A 12,861-nucleotide genomic window follows, 5' to 3' on the forward strand; every position below is an offset into this window, starting at 1 on the left:
AATTCATTGATCTTCTCTTTCTCTATTTTATGCAAGTAAGTATTTAGAGATATAAAATTTCCTCTTATTACTTCTTTGGCTTTGTTTGTCTTCTTAAATTGTGCCTCTCAAGGTATTATTCATCGTTCAATTTTGCAGAGGACCAATGGATAGTCATTTATACTATTGACCACCTTCTCTTCCTGAATATTTGCTGATATCAGGAGAAGTGAATTGCATTTTTGTAAGGCACAAATAAGTGCAAAATCACCAAACCTACCCTCTCTTCCAGAGTTTTGTGGAATTATACCCTCCTATTTAGGGAGGAAATCTGCTTAAGGCAGAAAGAAGGATAAGAGATAGTTTCTTTGAGTGTTGAGAATAAAGAATAAGTTGAGGTAAGTGGAGACTGAATTCTTCTTTGTCCTGTTACTCTTGCTATGGAATCTCAAGTGATGCAGGGTCTGAGAAAGAAGGTATCTGAGGCCTTTCTGAGGGTCCAGTCCTCAGAAATGGGGATACCATAACCTGCCCTCTCTTCTTCAGATTTCTTCCAGGAAAGAGAAGGGATAGAAAGATGATATCATGAGTCTCTATTAAAAGGTCAAGTCAAAACTTATTTTCCAAGTCAGAGTTCTTGTTCAATCTCTCTCTCTCTCTCTCTCTCTCTCTCTCTCTCTCTCTCTCTCTCTCTCTCTCTCTCTCTCTCTCATTCTTTCTCTTTCTCTCTCTCTGTCTCTGTGTCTGCCTGTCTACTTGTCTGTCTCTCTCTCTGTTCTCTCTCTTTCCCCTCCTCTCTCTCTTTTTTTTCTCCCTCTCCTCCTCCTCCTCCTTTTTCTTTTTCAGGAGATTATAAACTAATTCTCCTTTTTCTTCTTCTCTACTTTCCTCCCCCTTTCTGTCTCACCTCCCCTGCAATCACCTATCTTTGAGATGGGTCTCTCCCAACATTAAGACACTGTCAACAAAGTATCCATCCTGAGGAAACTGTGAGAAAATTAGTCATATAATTTCAGAGTTTGAGGCTACCTAAGAAATTCCTGGACCAGTGAATCTAAAAATTGAAATGACCCCAGTAGCCATTTATTCCAATCACCTTATGTTGCCAAAAGGAGACTGAAGCCCTGAATGAGGTTTAATAATGACTTGACCAAAGGCACATAATTAGCAAATGTCAAGGGCAGGATTTGAATTCAGGTCCACTGACTAGAATGGAAGGACCACTGCTCTTTCATCTACTCTAGCTTCTTGTCTTTTTTTAAAATTAATTTTATAATTATACATTTTTGACAGTATATATGCATGAGTACTTTTTAAAAATAACATTATCCCTTGTATTCATTTTTCCAGATTTTCCCCTCCCTCCCTCTACTCCCTCCCCTAGATGACAGGCAATCTCATACATTTTACATGTGTTACAATATAACCTAGATATAATATATGTGTGTAAATCCAATTTTCTTGTTGCACATTAAGTATTGGATTCTGAAGGTATAAGTAACCTGGGTAGATAGACAGTAGTGCTAATATTTTACATTCAATTCCCAGTGTTCCTTCTCTGGGTGTAGTTGTTTCTGTCCATCATTGATCAGCTGGAAGTGAGTTGGATCTTCTTTATGTTGAAGATTTCCACTTCCATCAGAATACATCTTCATACAGTATTGTTGTTGAAGTGTACAGCGATCTTCTGGTTCTGCTCATTTCACTCAGCATCAGTTCATGCAAGTCTCTCCAAGCCTCTCTGTATTCATCCTGCTGGTCATTTCTTACAGAATAATAATATTCCATAATATTCATATACTATAATTTACCCAACCATTCTCCAACTGATGGGCATCCATTCATCTTCCAGTTTCTAGACATTACGAAAAGAGCTGCCACAAACATTTTGGCACACACAAGTCCCTTTCCCCTCTTTAGTATTTCTTTGGGATATAAGCCCAGTAGTAGCACTGTCCAGCTTCTTGTTTTTAATTTCATTTAATATCCTTTTATTCATTAAAAAATATTTTATATATATTTATATGTGTAGGTGTTGTCCTTCATGTTAGATAATATTATAATAATTAATTAAATATAATTAAATAGATAATATTTTAAATAAATATAAATAATCTATTTTTATTCATCTATTAAATAAATAAATAAATATAATTAAGTAATGATTATTTATCTATTTAAATAAATAAAAATAAATAAATAAATAAAATTTTGAAAATAACTAACATTTATTGCTTTAAAGGTTTTACAAAATGCTTTTTAGCATTTCAATGCAATGTATGCATTTGATCCCCACAATCACCTTTGAAAGCATATGCTATTTTTGTTCCCATTTTACAGATAAGGAAACTGAGGCACAAAGTGATTTCACTAGGGTCACATGGCTAGATAGTGTGTGAGTTGAAATTTAAACTCAACTTTTCTTATCTGCCAGTTCTCTGTCCTATCCATTACACCAGAGGTCACAGCCAGCCTCTTTTGGCTGACTGCTCCCCTTCTAGAAGAATAACTCAGGGACAAGTGGTCAGCCCACTATCCAGGAATCCTCTAATAAAGAGGAGGCAGAATCCATTTTACTCTGTGCTCATCAGGATGGATAGATAAATTTGTGTCTACTATGTGTTCTACTGAAACTTCTGAGTTTTTTTTCCCAATGTTGTTTCTCACCCTTGATTTCTACTCTGGGGGACCTGACAGACTTCACAGGATAAGACTGGTTAGTTCTCTACCTCACATCTGGAAGTATCAATTTTTATCTGAGCACAGCTTTTTATACAAGGCCAAAGGGACTCTAACTCATCTCCCCCCAATAGCCTGGGAGATCTATAGTCAGATTCTCATCCATTTGATAGGGATGTATGGACTGAAATTGCAGTTCTAATATTTTCTGAGTTTAAATTGTGGTCTATGAACCTTTTGAAAATGTATTTTTGATGACTATATATTTTAATAGTATTAGTTCCCTTCCTAATCTTATGTATTTTATTTTATGCATTTAAAAACTTTTTCTGAGAGGGGGTCCACAGCCTTCACCAGCCTGTCTGAAGAGTCTATGATACTAAAAAGGTGCGGAACCTCTGCTTTTGTTGCTGTATCTCTCTCTTCTTCCCCAACTAAAATATAAGCCCTTTGAAGGTAGGTATTGCTTTGTTTCTGTCTTTGTATTCAGATTTGTCCCACATTGTAGCAGTAGGTTCTTGATAAATTTTTGTTGGATGGGATCAAATTGGATTGAGGAAGAGATCAGTGAGGGTTAGAAACCTGGAAGCTGTCCAGGGTCCTGGCATCCTGGGGGTTAGATACATAGCTTGCCCTGGGCGGGAGGAGAGTATAAGGGAAGTTGATCACCTCATCTTTCAGTAAAAGAACCCCAACAGATCACTTTCAGCTTAGTTCTGGGGGAACTTAAGAGCCAGGAAGAGAAATCTTACAGATCAGACTCAGTTTGCGTAGCATTTCCTGGCCCTTACTGGTTTGTAAAATAAGGTTTCATCCATAACCCTGAAAGGGGCAATGTTAGAGCCAGGCTGATAATTCATATCCCTTCTCATTTACTGAGATTTGTAGGTTGGTAGGAGAGGGGAGACATCCCAAGGATTCCCTAGGCTCTTTTGGAAAGTCACAAGCGTTCCTGGGGGAGGTGCTGAGCTAGCCATCCTGAACCCTGCAAACCAGGGTTGTTTGACTGTCTATATTAAAGCCACACTGGACTCCCCAAGCTGGAACTCTCCAGAGACTGAGGAAACTAGAGTTTGGTGTTGGTCTCTAGGTGGAGGCTGGCAGCTGAGATGAGCTAGCCCTGTATTCCCATCCCTTATAGCAGGGGTTCTCAAACTACGGCCTGCGGGCCACATGTGCCCGCTGAGGACGTTTATGCGGCCTGCCGGGTTATGGCAAATGAGGGACAGTGAACTGGCCCCTATTTATAAAGTTTGAGGGCCACTGCCTTATAGTTAAGCAAAACCATTTGGAGAGGGAAATCCAAACTAGAGAGACAAAGGATCCAGGAAAAAGAAGTACAAGTGAGACAGGCAGCTTCTGCTCCAGGCATTTTGACAAACTCCACCGCTCCCCTTTCTATTTAGGTTTAGCCCAAAAGGGATCAGGAAGGGCTGTCTCCTACTATTGGCTCAGTGGTGAGTGGGGTGACTCAGGGTCATCTGGGCTCTAGCTCTGGCTCTCCCACTCTCCTGGCAGGTGCTTGTTGGACTGCTGCCTCCGAAACAAGTGAGCCCAAGGAAGCCTCAGAAAATATGGACTTGGCTCTCATCTCACCCACAGCACAGGGTGGACCCTTTGCTGGGAAGCCAAGCCTACCTCAGTCAACAAGCCCTGGTCCTGGCCAGGGGAGCTTGGTTCCAGACTTCAGCTGAACTCCTTCTGTGGAGAGCAGAAACCCAAGGCTTTCCTCAGAAGCCAATGCCTCCCTGAAATGGAGCCTGGAGACAACTCTGGAGACCTTCAAATGCTGAATGGGGAGTCAAGAAGGGGTTGGAGGAGAAAGATAATTATTTTTATAGCACATGAATTCTTCCCATCCTATCTTCCTAGGCTTACTATTAATCCCTTCCCTTCCCTCAGTTTATATTTCAGCCAAACTGTTGTTCTTGCTCCTCAAATAAGACATGCCATCTACCAACTTGAAGGCTTTGCACTTGTTGATCATCATGCCTCTTAAAGTCACTCTCCTTCTTCAGGACAGGGTCCACAAACTCCAGCTCAAGGGCCAAATCCAGGCAGCCTCTTTTTCTACAGCCAGACCTAAGAATGCTTTTTTAAATACAATAAAACTTTATTTTAAAATGTAAAAAAACATTCTTAGCTCTGACAACAACAGGAAGCTGTGGATTTGGCTCTCTAGATAACAGTTTGCTGACTTTAAGTTCAGGAGGGAGCTAAAGTGCCATCTTCTCCATGACATTGCCCCCCTCCATCTATTAGTTCTCCTTTTTCTCTAAAACCTTGTACTTAACTACTTAGAATTTATTTTCTCTCTATATATACTTACACAGAGGCAGTATGGGGTGGTATTTAGAGAGTTGTTCTCAAAGATAGGAAGACCAGATTCAAGACCCACTTCTGATGCCTACTAATTGTATGGCTCGGGTTAATTATTCATTAGTTACTTAATTAAATTACTTTCATTGCTTTAAGCATTTCTTGAAGACTATAAATTGTAGAGAAGGTGCCATCTGCATTAATAAAGGGAGTTTTCCTCACTTGGATGTTTCCTATACAAGCGAAACCAAAAGTCCAGGATTTTCTCTCTTTCTGATATATAAATATATATGTATACACACACACACACATATGTATATATATATATATATATATATATATATATATATATATACATATATACATACCCATAAACACACACATATATGCAAATACACATATACTCACCCACCTACACATATACACTTATATATATGTATGTATGTATGTATGTATATATATATAAATATATACATACATACACAGAAACATAAACATATACACACACATATATGTTTTTATCTTGCCTATTGGGCACCTAGGTGGTGTCATATTGCATGGAGCCCTGAGCCACTCATTTTTGTGAGTTCAAATCTTGCCTCAGACATTTATTAGATGGGTAATCCTTTGTAAGTCTCTTCATTCTGATTGCCTGAGGCACTCACTCCTCCCCAATTCCTGGAGACTGATTTTTCTCTTGAACTCCTAGCCCACATTTGCCATCATATGGAATCCCTCCTTCCCCAAGTTTACCTTCTTTGCCATGGGAGGCTTTGGGGATCTTTCCATGGCTGCAGTAGAGTCCAGTAGTAAAAGCTCTGAATTTGGAATCCAAGTCACCTGTAGAACTTTGGGGTTGATCACATAACATGCCTGGATCTCAGTTTTTTCATCTGTAAAATGGATGATATGGTCTCTAAGTTCTCCTTCATTTTTCTATAATTCTTAGAGAAGGAAAGCTTTCAGTGGTTTGATTTTTAAAATTTATATTTATTATACCAGGTGTAATAAAGGATGAAAAGAAGTCTAAAACATTTTAGGGCAATAACAGGCATTATTAAGTGTCTACTGTGTGTAGCGCCTATTGTGCTGGGGAAGATGGAAAGGTTATGAGGTCAGGAGATTTCTTCTTTTCTTTCTTTTCCTTCCTTTTTCCTTCCTTCCTTTCTTTTTTCTCTCTTTCTTTTCCTTCCTTCCTTTCTTTTTCTTTTTTCTCTCTTTCTTTTTTCCTCTCTTCCTTCTTTCATCCCTTTCTCTCCTTCTTCCTTCCTTCCTTCCTTCCTTCCTTTTTCTTTTTTTTCTCTTTCTTTTTTCCTCTCTTCCTTCTTTCATCCCTTTCTCTCCTTCTTCCTTCCTTCCTTCCCTCCTTCCCTCCTTCCTTCCCCTCCTTCCTTCCCTCCTTCCCTCCTTCCTTCCCCTCCTTCCTTCCTTCCTTCCTTCCTTCCTTCCTTCCTTCCTTCCTTCCTTCCTTCCTTCCTTCCTTCCTTCCTTCCTTCCTTCCCTCTCTTTCATTCTATATCCAGGCTTTAAAATGCCTGTTCATTGATAGAAATACTGGGATGGCAAGGGAAGACTACATGGAAAATGTGGGACTTGGAGTGAGAGTTGAAAGATAAGTAGGCTATGGAGAGGAAAAAAGCAAATAAGTATTTAAGTGCCTACTATATGGCTGTGATACTATATGGTACTGTGCTTTACCATATATTATCTTATTTGATTCTTACAACAACCCTGGGAGATAAGTGCTATTATTATCTCCATTTTACAGTTGAGGAAATTGAGGCAAATTGAGATTATGTTATTTGCCTTGAGTCATACAGCAAATGAGTATCTGAGGCTGGATTTGAACTCAGATCTTCTTGACTCAAGGCTCATCACTTTATCCATTTTGCCATGTGGGTAAAGAAAGTCAGAGAGGACACTCCACTGGAAGGAAATGTGAAGAGCAAAGTCATAGAAGTGGGAATTAGTTAAGACTGGCAGTATGGCCCGGGAGGCAGAGTCAGTGAGTAGCTCAATCTAGCTGGAGAGAGAAGGTAGAGAAAAAAGTGGAAAAGGTAAACGACATTTAAACTGTTTTTGAATACCATTTAAACTTTGGGACAGTTATTGCTATTCATGGCTGGAGACAAAAAGTATCTATCCAGAGATAAAGTGATCGAGCAGTCTTTGGGCATTTTTGTTTTCTTTTAATTGACATTGAAAGGCTAGAGCAGAGCCTCTGCTAACAACAAGCACTGGGTCTTTTGCCTTGAATTAAAGAACTCTGGAATAAATTAGTTGATTGTATAACGCTTTCCAATTCCCAGAAACTTGGCCAGAACAGCTCCTCTCCCCTTATGAAAAGAATATTTTTCAACTCCATTATTTGACCTACTCCCTTAGGGAAAATACTGCATGCTCCCCACTCCCTCCCACACTAAGCTTCTTGTGGTAGAGTTGTTTCACATCAACACTGGAGATTTGGGAGTCAGAGGACGTGGCTTTACATGCTAGGCTTATACCGAGGATTGGGAGGGGGATTGTCTTTACCGCCAAGACCATAGTTCTGCCTGCCTAGAAGAACTAATTATAGAAAAACTGGTTTTGATGTCCAAGACAGGCACAATTTTCTAGAGTCTAAATCTGAGAAATACCTTCTTGGTAGTGGAAAGAGACACAGCTCTGCAATCTCTTGGCGTCTTTCACCATAGCTTCTCAATGCCCCATGGTTTAAGGTAACAGCTGAGTCACCAGTGTTTTTTTTGCAGAGGGCATCAGGAATTAGGCTAGGAGTGGCAAATGATATCCGAATTTGATGCTCACAAACTGGAAAAATTAAGAGAGAAGAAATGCTTCAGTGGGATTTCTTTCTTTATTAAGAATACTAGGGAGTCCAGTCTGGATGTATTAAGTAGGAACTGTTGGACAGGAGTCAAAGTCAGCTTGATAGACTATCAGAAAGCCAAGGAAACCCAAAGCATCCTTGGAAGCAAACTGTTTTGATAGTTTGGCGTGCTCAACACATTTCCTAACTAGATCTTTTAGCAGAAATAATAACATTTTAAAGTAGAAAAAGACCTTAGAATTCAACTGTTTGAAACCTTTCATTTAAAAAGTGGAAACTGAGACTTAGAGAAATAATGATGACAGGTGGTAAATGACTGAGTCAGGATTCAAATCTAGATCTTTTGGCTCCAAACCAGTGTTAGTTGTACCATACATGGTCATCTTAATTTTCATATTTACCAATTCTTTGCCCTGACTTTAGTATCAGCCAGTCTTTCCTGTGTCCTCTAGCTCCAAGCTTAACATTACATTTGTATAGAAATGAAAAGGAATAAAACTCCCAAAGCATTCATATTTCATAGCATCTAAACCCAGCAGGGGACCTCTGAGAATGTCTGGTCCAACTTCCTCTTATGTGATCTACCCAAGAATATGTAACGAATAAATAGAGCCAGAATTTGAATGTGTGGAATGGGGCAGCTCAGTGGAGAAGTGAATAGTGATGGATGTGGAATTGGGAATGCCTGAGTTGAAACCCTATCTCAGACACTTACTAGCTGTGTCACCTCAAGAAGTCACTTAAGCGCTATCTGCCTCTGTTTCCCCATTTGGAAAATGGAGGTGATAAAAAAAACCCTGTGTCTCAGGGTTTTTGTGAGGATAAAATGCAATGATATTTATAAAGTACTTTGTAAAATATAAAGTGCTACATAGATATTGGTTATTATTATGATAAATGCCAGGTCTTTTTTTGCACTTTTTCCGTAATTTTAGTCATGTCTGACTCTTTGTGACCCCATTTGGGGTTTTCCTGGCAAAGGAATAGAATAATTTGCCACTTCTTTCTCCAGCTCATTTTACAGATAAGGAAACTGAGGTAAACAGGGTAAAGTGACTTGCTCAGGGTCCCACAGCTAGTAAGTGTCTGTGGGATGCATTTGAACTCAGATATTCTTGACTCCAGGCTCGATGCTCTATCCAATGTACCACAAACACTTAAATTAAAAAAGTTAATCTTTCTAAGTACAAAATGAGGAGGTTTAGCTAGAAGGCAAAAAAGAAAGTTCATCTGAAAGTGAGCTGGATTTTTTTTTTAGTAAGTTGAATATTAAATATAAGTCAATATGACATTTCAGTAAAATGCTGAAGAATGAGGAGCTGAGAGGGATTATTGAGAGAAGTACAACATCAGAACATAAGGAAGTGCTGGTCCCTCTTCACTCTGCCCCCGAATGACCACAGCTGGGGGGTTGTGTTCAGTTCTGGACACCATGTTTTAGGAAGAATATTGAGACCACCAGAATGTCTAATAGAATGGTGAAGAGCTTCAAGTTTCATGAAAGATAAGCCTCATGTACAGAGAAGGATAATGTTTAGCCTAGAAGAGAGATTTAAGAGATATGTCCTGGTTGTCTTCAAGTATTGAAAGGGTTGACATATGAGAATGATTAGACTTATTCTGCTTGGCTACAGAGGGCAGGGTCAGAAGTGATGTATAGATGTTGCAAAGAGTTGAATAGAAGTTTGATGTCAGAAAACATTTCTCAATAACAAGAACTATTGAAAGTAAAATGGATGAACTTGGATAGTAACTCAAGCCATCTTTCCATCACCATCACTACTACTTGAGGTCTTTGAGCAGAGGCTAGAGGACTATTCATCAGTACATTGTAGAAAACATCCTTTCCCACATGGAATTGAATTGATTTTTACATCAATGAAAAGAGATTGAGTTGCATGGAAAATATATTGAGACTTCCTATTTCTGCCCTCTCTCTTTAAAAAACAAAATCATATTGGTTAATGTTTAGTCTGTTTTCTTAGTCTTAGAAGTAATGCATTTTGATTTAATGTCTTGATAGTTTTTATTTTGAATTTTTTAATGTTGATCATTTCTAGTTTACTTTTCATTTTGAGATTATTAATTTGTTTTTCTTTTACTTTCTTCATTGTTTCTTAATTTCTTTCTTTGTTTCCTCCCTTTCCTTTCTTTTCCCTTCCCCCTCTCCTTCCTTTTCTTCCCTCTTTCCTTCCATCTCTTCCCTCCCTTTTCCCTTCTTCTTCCTTCTCCCTCCTCTCTTCCTCCCTTCCTTCCTCCTTCCATCTCTTCCCTTCCTTCCTTTTCCCCTTCCTTCCTTCCCTCCTTCCTTCCTTCCTTCCTTCCTCCTTCCTTCCTTCCTTCCTTCCTTCCTTCCTTCCTTCCTTCCTTCCTTCCTTCCTTCCTTCCTTCCTTCCTTCCCTCCTTCCTTCCTTCCTTCCTTCCTTCCTTCCTTCCTTCCTTCCTTCCTTCCTTCCCTTCCTTCCTTCCCTCCTTCCCTCCTTCCTTCCCTCCTTCCTTCCTTCCTTCCTTCCTTCCTTCCTTCCTTCCTTCCTTCCTTCCTTCCTTCCTTCCTTCCTTCCCTCCCTCCTTCCTTCCTCCTTCCTTCCTTCCTTCCTTCCTTCCTTCCTTCCCTCCTTCCTTCCTTTTCCCTCCTTCCTTCCTTCCTTCCTTCCTTCCTTCCTTCCTTCCTTCCTTCCTTCCTTCCTTCCTTCCTTCCTTCCTTCCTTCCTTCCTTCCTTCCTTCCTTCCTTCCTTCCTTCCTTCCTTCCTTCCTTCCTTCCTTCCTTCCTTCCTTCCTTCCTTCCTTCCTTCCTTCCCTCCCTCCTTCCTTCCCTCCTTCCTTCTTTCCTTCCTTCCTTCCTTCCCTCCTTCCTTCCTTCCTTCCTTCCTTCCTTCCTTCCTTCCTTCCTTCCTTCCTTCCTTCCCTCCTTCCTTCCTTCCTTCCTTCCTTCCTTCCCTTCCCTCCTTCCTTCCTTCCTTCCTTCTTTCCTTCCTTCCTTCCTTCCCTCCTTCCTTCCTTCCTTCCTTCCTTCCTTCCTTCCTTCCTTCCTTCCTTCCTTCCTTCCTTCCTTCCTTCCTTCCTTCCTTCCTTCCTTCCTTCCTTCCTTCCTTCCTTCCTTCCTTCCTTCCTTCCTTCCTTCCTTCCTTCCTTCCCTCCTTCCTTCCCTCCTTCCTTCCTTCCTTCCTTCCCTCCTTCATTCCCTCCTTCCTTCTTTCCTTCCTTCCTTCCCTCCTTCATTCCCTCCTTCCTTCTTTCCTTTTCCTTCCCTCCTTCCTTCCTTCCTTCCTTCCTTCCTTCCTTCCTTCCTTCCCTCCTTCATTCCCTCCTTCCTTCTTTCCTTCCTTCCTTCCCTCCTTCCTTCCTTCCCTCCTTCCTTCCCTCCTTCCTTCTTTCCTTCCTTCCTTCCCTCCTTCCTTCCCTCCTTCCTTCCTTCCCTCCTTCCTTCCTTCCTTCCCTCCTTCATTCCCTCCTTCCTTCTTTCCTTCCTTCCTTCCCTCCTTCCTTCCTTCCCTCCTTCATTCCCTCCTTCCTTCTTTCCTTCCTTCCTTCCCTCCTTCCTTCCTTCCCTCCTTCCTTCCCTCCTTCCTTCCTTCCTTCATTCCCTCCTTCCTTCTTTCCTTCCTTCCTTCCCTCCTTCCTTCCTTCCCTCCTTCATTCCCTCCTTCCTTCTTTCCTTCCTTCCTTCCCTCCTTCCTTCCCTCCTTCCTTCCTTCCCTCCTTCCTTCCTTCCTTCCCTCCTTCATTCCCTCCTTCCTTCTTTCCTTCCTTCCTTCCCTCCTTCCTTCCTTCCCTCCTTCATTCCCTCCTTCCTTCTTTCCTTCCTTCCTTCCCTCCTTCCTTCCCTCCTTCCTTCCCTCCTTCCTTCTTTCCATCCTTCCTTCCCTCCTTCCTTCCCTCCTTCCTTCCTTCCTTCCCTCCTTCCTTCCTTCCTTCCCTCCTTCATTCCCTCCTTCCTTCTTTCCTTCCTTCCTTCCCTCCTTCCTTCCTTCCCTCCTTCCTTCCCTCCTTCCTTCCTTCCTTCCCTCCTTCATTCCCTCCTTCCTTCTTTCCTTCCTTCCTTCCCTCCTTCCTTCCTTCCCTCCTTCCTTCCCTCCTTCCTTCCTTCCTTCCCTCCTTCATTCCCTCCTTCCTTCTTTCCTTCCTTCCTTCCCTCCTTCCTTCCTTCCCTCCTTCATTCCCTCCTTCCTTCTTTCCTTCCTTCCTTCCCTCCTTCCTTCCCTCCTTCCTTCCCTCCTTCCTTCTTTCCTTCCTTCCTTCCTTCCTTCCTTCCTTCCTTCCTTCCTTCCTTCCTTCCTTCCTTCCTTCCTTCCTTCCTTCCTTCCTTCCTTCCTTCCTTCCTTCCTTCCTTCCTTCCTTCCTTCCTTCCCTCCTTCCTTCCTTCCCTCCTTCATTCCCTCCTTCCTTCCTTCCTTCCCGCCTTCCCCACTTCTTTGCACTATCTCTTCCTTCATCTTGTCTCTCCCCCTCATTAACTAGACTTTGTGCAGTAGCCAAATTAATTTTCCTAAAGAACAATCTGATCATATTGCCCATTGCACAAGAGAGCTTCAATGGTTCCCCCTTGCTTCTAGGAGAAAATAGAAACGCCTCTGTTTAGTATTTAAAGCCACTTATAGTCTGGCTCTAGCCTGTGTTTTCAGGCTTACATATTGTTCCATGTCATGAATTTTATGTTCTAGTGAAGCTGACCTATTTACTATTTCTGGTGATGTGGTAAATAGAACTCCAGGCCTGGAGTCAGGAGGACCTGAATTCAAATTTAGCCCTAGACCAGCTAGATGATCCTGAGAAAGTCACTTACTCTCTGTCTCAGTTTCCTTTTCTGTAAAATGGAGATAATAATAGCACTTATCTCCCAAGATTGTTGTGAGGATTAAATGAGGTAATTATAAAGTGCTTAGTATAATGCCTGGAGCATAGTAAGCACTCTATAAATGTTAGTTATTATTAATCTCCATTTCCTTGCCTACATGCATGCCTTTGTCCAGCTTATTCCTCATTGTTGAAATGTTTCTCTTCCCCACTGAATCTTGGGACTCTTAGCTCTCTTCAAGGCTCAGTTTAAATGCCACTT

The sequence above is a fragment of the Sminthopsis crassicaudata genome, chromosome 4, assembly GCF_048593235.1.
Source record: "Sminthopsis crassicaudata isolate SCR6 chromosome 4, ASM4859323v1, whole genome shotgun sequence".
Lineage (NCBI taxonomy): Eukaryota > Metazoa > Chordata > Mammalia > Dasyuromorphia > Dasyuridae > Sminthopsis > Sminthopsis crassicaudata.